We start from the raw sequence: 7,645 nt of genomic DNA on the forward strand, positions 1-7,645 counted from the left end.
CCGCCTACCCTCCCCTCTTTCCTGCATTCCATCCCCCTTACACAACTCCCTCTCTGTCTCAGCCCTGTGTGCTCTGGGCTGAGCTGGTTTTTTTCTTATTGTGGAAACACATGTCAAATTTATCAATGGCTGCTGATGGAAAAGGTCTGTACAAATGTACCTACGCATGATTAGTTCATTACAACTACATATTTGAGTGAGGAATTGCACAGGGGAAAAAGAAGCATAGCAGGGCAGTGACTAAATATGAAACCATCGGTAGATTAAAACAAGAGAAAATGCTTCATTATTTTGTGTCTATTCTCCTCCTCACGTTCCCTTGGCGTCCTGGCACTTGGGAGAAACAGTTGAAATAAGAGTAGCCACTTCAGACCGGCTTGGGTTATTGATCTTAATACTTCTCCTCCCGGTTCCCCCCACATCTCCTTGACATTAAAACCCCCTCACTGTGTGTCTGCCAGGCCAGAGAACTACTTGCAGCCATACTCCTGCTTCCCTCACTGTGTGTCTGCCAGGCCAGAGAACTACTAGCAGCCATAATCCAGCACAGTCCACAGTGATGAATGATACATCAAGACAGCAGCTCTGTCTGTCAGAGCACTTCATCATTATAGAGGATGAGAAGGAGAGGAGGAGGAGAAGAGAGAGGTGGGTAGCTGTGATTACAATAGATGAATGCTTATTGTTCTAGGAATACAGAGACTTAAAAAAAGGCCTCTAGGGTGTAAGGACCGACTCCTGCATGAGCCACTGTATACAATAACCTATCAGGGTGTTCTATTTAATATCCCAGACTGTCTCTGCTACCATCAGACTCCTGAATGAACCACTGTATACAATAACCTATCAGGGTGTTCTATTTAATATCCCAGACTGTCTCTGCTACCATCAGACTCCTGCATGAACCACTGTATACAATAACCTATCAGGGTGTTCTATTTAATATCCCAGACTGTCTCTGCTACCATCAGACTCCTGCATGAACCACTGTATACAATAACCTATCAGGGTGTTCTATTTAATATCCCAGACTGTCTCTGCTACCATCAGACTCCTGCATGAACCACTGTATACAATAACCTATCAGGGTGTTCTATTTAATATCCCAGACTGTCTCTGCTACCATCAGACTCCTGCATGAACCACTGTATACAATAACCTATCAGGGTGTTCTATTTAATATCCCAGACTGTCTCTGCTACCATCAGACTCCTGAATGAACCACTGTATACAACTAACCTATCAGGGTGTTCTATTTAATATCCCAGACTGTCTCTGCTACCATCAGACTCCTGAATGAACCACTGTATACAATAACCTATCAGGGTGTTCTATTTAATATCCCAGACTGTCTCTGCTACCATCAGACTCCTGCATGAACCACTGTATACAATAACCTATCAGGGTGTTCTATTTAATATCCCAGACTGTCTCTGCTACCATCAGACTCCTGCATGAACCACTGTATACAATAACCTATCAGGGTGTTCTATTTAATATCCCAGACTGTCTCTGCTACCATCAGACTCCTGCATGAACCACTGTATACAATAACCTATCAGGGTGTTCTATTTAATATCCCAGACTGTCTCTGCTACCATCAGACTCCTGAATGAACCACTGTATACAATAACCTATCAGGGTGTTCTATTTAATATCCCAGACTGTCTCTGCTACCATCAGACTCCTGCATGAACCACTGTATACAATAACCTATCAGGGTGTTCTATTTAATATCCCAGACTGTCTCTGCTACCATCAGACTCCTGCATGAACCACTGTATACAATAACCTATCAGGGTGTTCTATTTAATATCCCAGACTGTCTCTGCTACCATCAGACTCCTGCATGAACCACTGTATACAATAACCTATCAGGGTGTTCTATTTAATATCCCAGACTGTCTCTGCTACCATCAGACTCCTGCATGAACCACTGTATACAATAACCTATCAGGGTGTTCTATTTAATATCCCAGACTGTCTCTGCTACCATCAGACTCCTGAATGAACCACTGTATACAATAACCTATCAGGGTGTTCTATTTAATATCCCAGACTGTCTCTGCTACCATCAGACTCCTGAATGAACCACTGTATACAATAACCTATCAGGGTGTTCTATTTAATATCCCAGACTGTCTCTGCTACCATCAGACTCCTGCATGAGCCACTGTATACAATAACCTATCAGGGTGTTCTATTTAATATCCCAGACTGTCTCTGCTACCATCAGACTCCTGCATGAACCACTGTATACAATAACCTATCAGGGTGTTCTATTTAATATCCCAGACTGTCTCTGCTACCATCAGACTCCTGCATGAACCACTGTATACAATAACCTATCAGGGTGTTCTATTTAATATCCCAGACTGTCTCTGCTACCATCAGACTCCTGCATGAACCACTGTATACAATAACCTATCAGGGTGTTCTATTTAATATCCCAGACTGTCTCTGCTACCATCAGACTCCTGCATGAACCACTGTATACAATAACCTATCAGGGTGTTCTATTTAATATCCCAGACTGTCTCTGCTACCATCAGACTCCTGCATGAACCACTGTATACAATAACCTATCAGGGTGTTCTATTTAATATCCCAGACTGTCTCTGCTACCATCAGACTCCTGAATGAACCACTGTATACAATAACCTATCAGGGTGTTCTATTTAATATCCCAGACTGTCTCTGCTACCATCAGACTCCTGAATGAACCACTGTATACAATAACCTATCAGGGTGTTCTATTTAATATCCCAGACTGTCTCTGCTACCATCAGACTCCTGAATGAACCACTGTATACAATAACCTATCAGGGTGTTCTATTTAATATCCCAGACTGTCTCTGCTACCATCAGACTCCTGCATGAGCCACTGTATACAATAACCTATCAGGGTGTTCTATTTAATATCCCAGACTGTCTCTGCTACCATCAGACTCCTGCATGAACCACTGTATACAATAACCTATCAGGGTGTTCTATTTAATATCCCAGACTGTCTCTGCTACCATCAGACTCCTGCATGAACCACTGTATACAATAACCTATCAGGGTGTTCTATTTAATATCCCAGACTGTCTCTGCTACCATCAGACTCCTGCATGAACCACTGTATACAATAACCTATCAGGGTGTTCTATTTAATATCCCAGACTGTCTCTGCTACCATCAGACTCCTGCATGAACCACTGTATACAATAACCTATCAGGGTGTTCTATTTAATATCCCAGACTGTCTCTGCTACCATCAGACTCCTGAATGAACCACTGTATACAATAACCTATCAGGGTGTTCTATTTAATATCCCAGACTGTCTCTGCTACCATCAGACTCCTGAATGAACCACTGTATACAATAACCTATCAGGGTGTTCTATTTAATATCCCAGACTGTCTCTGCTACCATCAGACTCCTGCATGAACCACTGTATACAATAACCTATCAGGGTGTTCTATTTAATATCCCAGACTGTCTCTGCTACCATCAGACTCCTGAATGAACCACTGTATACAATAACCTATCAGGGTGTTCTATTTAATATCCCAGACTGTCTCTGCTACCATCAGACTCCTGCATGAACCACTGTATACAATAACCTATCAGGGTGTTCTATTTAATATCCCAGACTGTCTCTGCTACCATCAGACTCCTGAATGAACCACTGTATACAATAACCTATCAGGGTGTTCTATTTAATATCCCAGACTGTCTCTGCTACCATCAGACTCCTGCATGAACCACTGTATACAATAACCTATCAGGGTGTTCTATTTAATATCCCAGACTGTCTCTGCTACCATCAGACTCCTGCATGAACCACTGTATACAATAACCTATCAGGGTGTTCTATTTAATATCCCAGACTGTCTCTGCTACCATCAGACTCCTGCATGAACCACTGTATACAATAACCTATCAGGGTGTTCTATTTAATATCCCAGACTGTCTCTGCTACCATCAGACTCCTGAATGAACCACTGTATACAATAACCTATCAGGGTGTTCTGTTTAATATCCCAGACTGTCTCTGCTACCATCAGACTCTGCATGAACCACTGTATGCAACCTATCAGGGGTGTTCTATTTAATATCCCAGACTGTCTCTGTGCATCGGACTCTGAATGAACCACTGTATGCAATATCAGGGGTGTTTTCTGTTAATGTATCCCAGACTGTCTCTGCTACCATCAGACTCTGGACTGAACCACTGTATACAATAACCTATCAGGGTGTTCTATTTAATATCCCAGGACTGTCTCTGCTGCCATCAGACTCCTGAATGAACCACTGTATACAATAACCTATCAGGGTGTTTCTATTTAATATCCCAGACTGTCTCTGCTACCATCAGACTCCTGCATGAGCCACTGTATACAATAACCTATCAGGGTGTTCTGTTTAATATCCCCCAGACTGTCTCTGCTACCATCAGACTCCTGAATGAACCACTGTATGCAATAATAACCTATCAGGGTGTTCTATTTAATATCCCAGACTGTCTCTGCTACCATCAGACTCCTGCATGAACCACTGTATACAATAACCTATCAGGGTGTTCTATTTAATATCCCAGACTGTCTCTGCTACCATCAGACTCCTGCATGAACCACTGTATACAATAACCTATCAGGTGTTCTATTTAATCCCCAGACTGTCTGCTACCATCAGACTCCTGCATGAACCACTGTATACAATAACCTATCAGGGTGTTCTATTTAATATCCCAGACTGTCTCATATCAGACTCCTGCATGAACCACTGTATACCATCAACTATCAAGGGTGTTCTATTTAATATCCCAGACTGTCCCTCTGCTGCTACCCATCAGACCTGCATGAACCACTGTATACAATAACCTATCAGGGATTGTTCTATTTAATATCCCAGACTGTCTGCACAAATCAGACTCCTGCATGAACCCTGTATACAATAACCTATCCAGGGTGTTCTATTTAATATCCCAGACTGTCTCTGCTACCATCAGACTCCTGCATGAACCACTGTATACAATAACCTATCAGGGTGTTCTATTTAATATCCCAGACTGTCTCTGCTACCATCAGACTCCTGAATGAACCACTGTATACAATAACCTATCAGGGTGTTCTATTTAATATCCCAGACTGTCTCTGCACCCCTCAGCAATCCCACATAGTTGTTATTGAACCCTGCACCCCTCAGCCATCCCACATAGTTATTAAACCTTGCACCCCTCAGCAATCCCACATAGTTGTTATTGAACCCTGCACCCCTCAGCCATCCCACATAGTTATTAAACCTTGCACCCCTCAGCAATCCCACATAGTTGTTATTGAACCCTGCACCCCTCAGCCATCCCACATAGTTATTAAACCTTGCACCCCTCAGCAATCCCACATAGTTGTTATTGAACCCTGCACCCCTCAGCCATCCCACATAGTTATTAAACCTTGCACCCCTCAGCAATCCCACATAGTTGTTATTGAACCCTGCACCCCTCAGCCATCCCACATAGTTGTTATTGAACCCTGCACCCCTCAGCCATCCCACATAGTTATTATTGAACCCTGCACCCCTCAGCCATCCCACATAGTTATTAAACCTTGCACCCCTCAGCCATCCCACATAGTTGTTAAACCTTGTACCCCTCAGCCATCCCACATAGTTATTAAACCTTGTACCCCTCAGCCATCCCACATAGTTATTAAACCTTGTACCCCTCAGCCATCCCACATAGTTGTTAAACCTTGTACCCCTCAGCCATCCCACATAGTTATTAAACCTTGTACCCCTCAGCCATCCCACATAGTTATTAAACCTTGTACCCCTCAGCCATCCCACATAGTTATTTAACCTTGTACCCCTCAGCCATCCCACATAGTTGTTAAACCTTGTACCCCTCAGCCATCCCACATAGTTATTAAACCTTGTACCCCTCAGCCATCCCACATAGTTATTAAACCTCGCACCCCTCAGCCATCCCACATAGTTATTAAACCTTGTACCCCTCAGCCATCCCACATAGTTATTAAACCTCGCACCCCTCAGCCATCCCACATAGTTATTAAACCTCGCACCCCTCAGCCATCCCACATAGTTATTAAACCTTGCACCCCTCAGCCATCCCACATAGTTATTAAACCTTGTACCCCTCAGCCATCCCACATAGTTGTTATTGAACCCTGCACCCCTCAGCCATCCCACATAGTTGTTATTGAACCCTGCACCCCTCAGCCATCCCACATAGTTATTAAACCTTGCACCCCTCAGCCATCCCACATAGTTGTTATTGAACCCTGCACCCCTCAGCCATCCCACATAGTTATTAAACCTTGCACCCTCAGCCATCCCACATAGTTATTAAACCTTGCACCCCTCAGCCATCCCACATAGTTATTAAACCTTGCACCCTCAGCCATCCCACATAGTTATTAAACCTTGCACCCCTCAGCCATCCCACATAGTTATTAAACCTTGCACCCTCAGCCATCCCACATAGTTATTAAACCTTGCACCCTCAGCCATCCCACATAGTTATTAAACCTTGCACCCCTCAGCCATCCCACATAGTTATTAAACCTTGCACCCTCAGCCATCCCAAATAGTTATTAAACCTTGCACCCCTCAGCCATCCCACATAGTTATTAAACCTTGCACCCCTCAGCCATCCCAAATAGTTATTTAACCTTGCACCCTCAGCCATCCCACATAGTTATTTAACCTTGCACCCTCAGCCATCCCACATAGTTATTTAACCTTGCACCCTCAGCCATCCCACATAGTTATTTAACCTTGCACCCCTCAGCCATCCCACATAGTTATTTAACCTTGCACCCCTCAGCCATCCCACATAGTTATTTAACCTTGCACCCTCAGCCATCCCACATAGTTATTTAACCTTGCACCCCTCAGCCATCCCAAATAGTTATTTAACCTTGCACCCCTCAGCCATCCCACATAGTTATTTAACCTTGCACCCCTCAGCCATCCCACATAGTTATTTAACCTTGTACCCCTCAGCCATCCCACATAGTTATTTAACCTTGTACCCCTCAGCCATCCCACATAGTTATTTAACCTTGCACCCCTCAGCCATCCCACATAGTTATTTAACCTTGCACCCCTCAGCCATCCCACATAGTTATTTAACCTTGTACCCCTCAGCCATCCCACATAGTTATTTAACCTTGTACCCCTCAGCCATCCCACATAGTTATTTAACCTTGCACCCCTCAGCCATCCCACATAGTTATTAAACCTTGCACCCCTCAGCCATCCCACATAGTTATTTAACCTTGTACCCCTCAGCCATCCCACATAGTTATTTAACCTTGTACCCCTCAGCCATCCCACATAGTTATTTAACCTTGCACCCCTCAGCAATCCCACATAGTTATTTAACCTCGCACCCCTCAGCCATCCCACATAGTTATTTAACCTTGCACCCCTCAGCCATCCCACATAGTTATTTAACCTTGCACCCCTCAGCCATCCCACATAGTTATTTAACCTTGTACCCCTCAGCCATCCCACATAGTTATTAAACCTTGCACCCCTCAGCCATCCCAAATAGTTATTTAACCTTGCACCCCTCAGCCATACCACATAGTTATTTAACCTTGCACCCTCAGCCATACCACATAGTTATTAAAC

General features: G+C 43.7%; 2 long non-coding RNA genes across 27 annotated transcripts; both read right to left on the minus strand.

Annotated features, from left to right (window-relative positions):
- Nucleotides 1-26: 26 nt before the first annotated feature.
- On the minus strand, nt 27-5,585 carry LOC127925849 (uncharacterized). Of its 25 annotated transcripts, XR_008122531.1 has the most exons (5): nt 5,028-5,585; nt 4,479-4,636; nt 3,926-4,004; nt 1,240-3,688; nt 27-922 (listed from the first exon to the last, which is right to left on the minus strand). It is a non-coding gene; the product is annotated as an uncharacterized LOC127925849 (long non-coding RNA). The 25 variants fall into 25 exon arrangements; XR_008122532.1 differs by lacking the exon at nt 4,479-4,636 and having other exon boundaries at nt 1,240-3,451; nt 3,689-4,004; XR_008122517.1 differs by lacking the exon at nt 4,479-4,636 and having other exon boundaries at nt 1,240-3,609; nt 3,689-4,004.
- Nucleotides 5,586-6,756: 1,171 nt separating this feature from the next.
- Nucleotides 6,757-7,553, minus strand: LOC127925850 (uncharacterized). Of its 2 annotated transcripts, none has more exons than XR_008122537.1 (5): nt 7,467-7,553; nt 7,215-7,394; nt 7,071-7,142; nt 6,927-6,998; nt 6,757-6,855 (listed from the first exon to the last, which is right to left on the minus strand). It is a non-coding gene; the product is annotated as an uncharacterized LOC127925850 (long non-coding RNA). The 2 variants fall into 2 exon arrangements; XR_008122538.1 differs by having other exon boundaries at nt 6,764-6,855; nt 7,431-7,532.
- Between the last annotated feature and the right edge of the window lie 92 nt (nt 7,554-7,645).

This window comes from Oncorhynchus keta, unplaced genomic scaffold (genome assembly GCF_023373465.1).
Source record: "Oncorhynchus keta strain PuntledgeMale-10-30-2019 unplaced genomic scaffold, Oket_V2 Un_contig_6352_pilon_pilon, whole genome shotgun sequence".
NCBI lineage: Eukaryota > Metazoa > Chordata > Actinopteri > Salmoniformes > Salmonidae > Oncorhynchus > Oncorhynchus keta.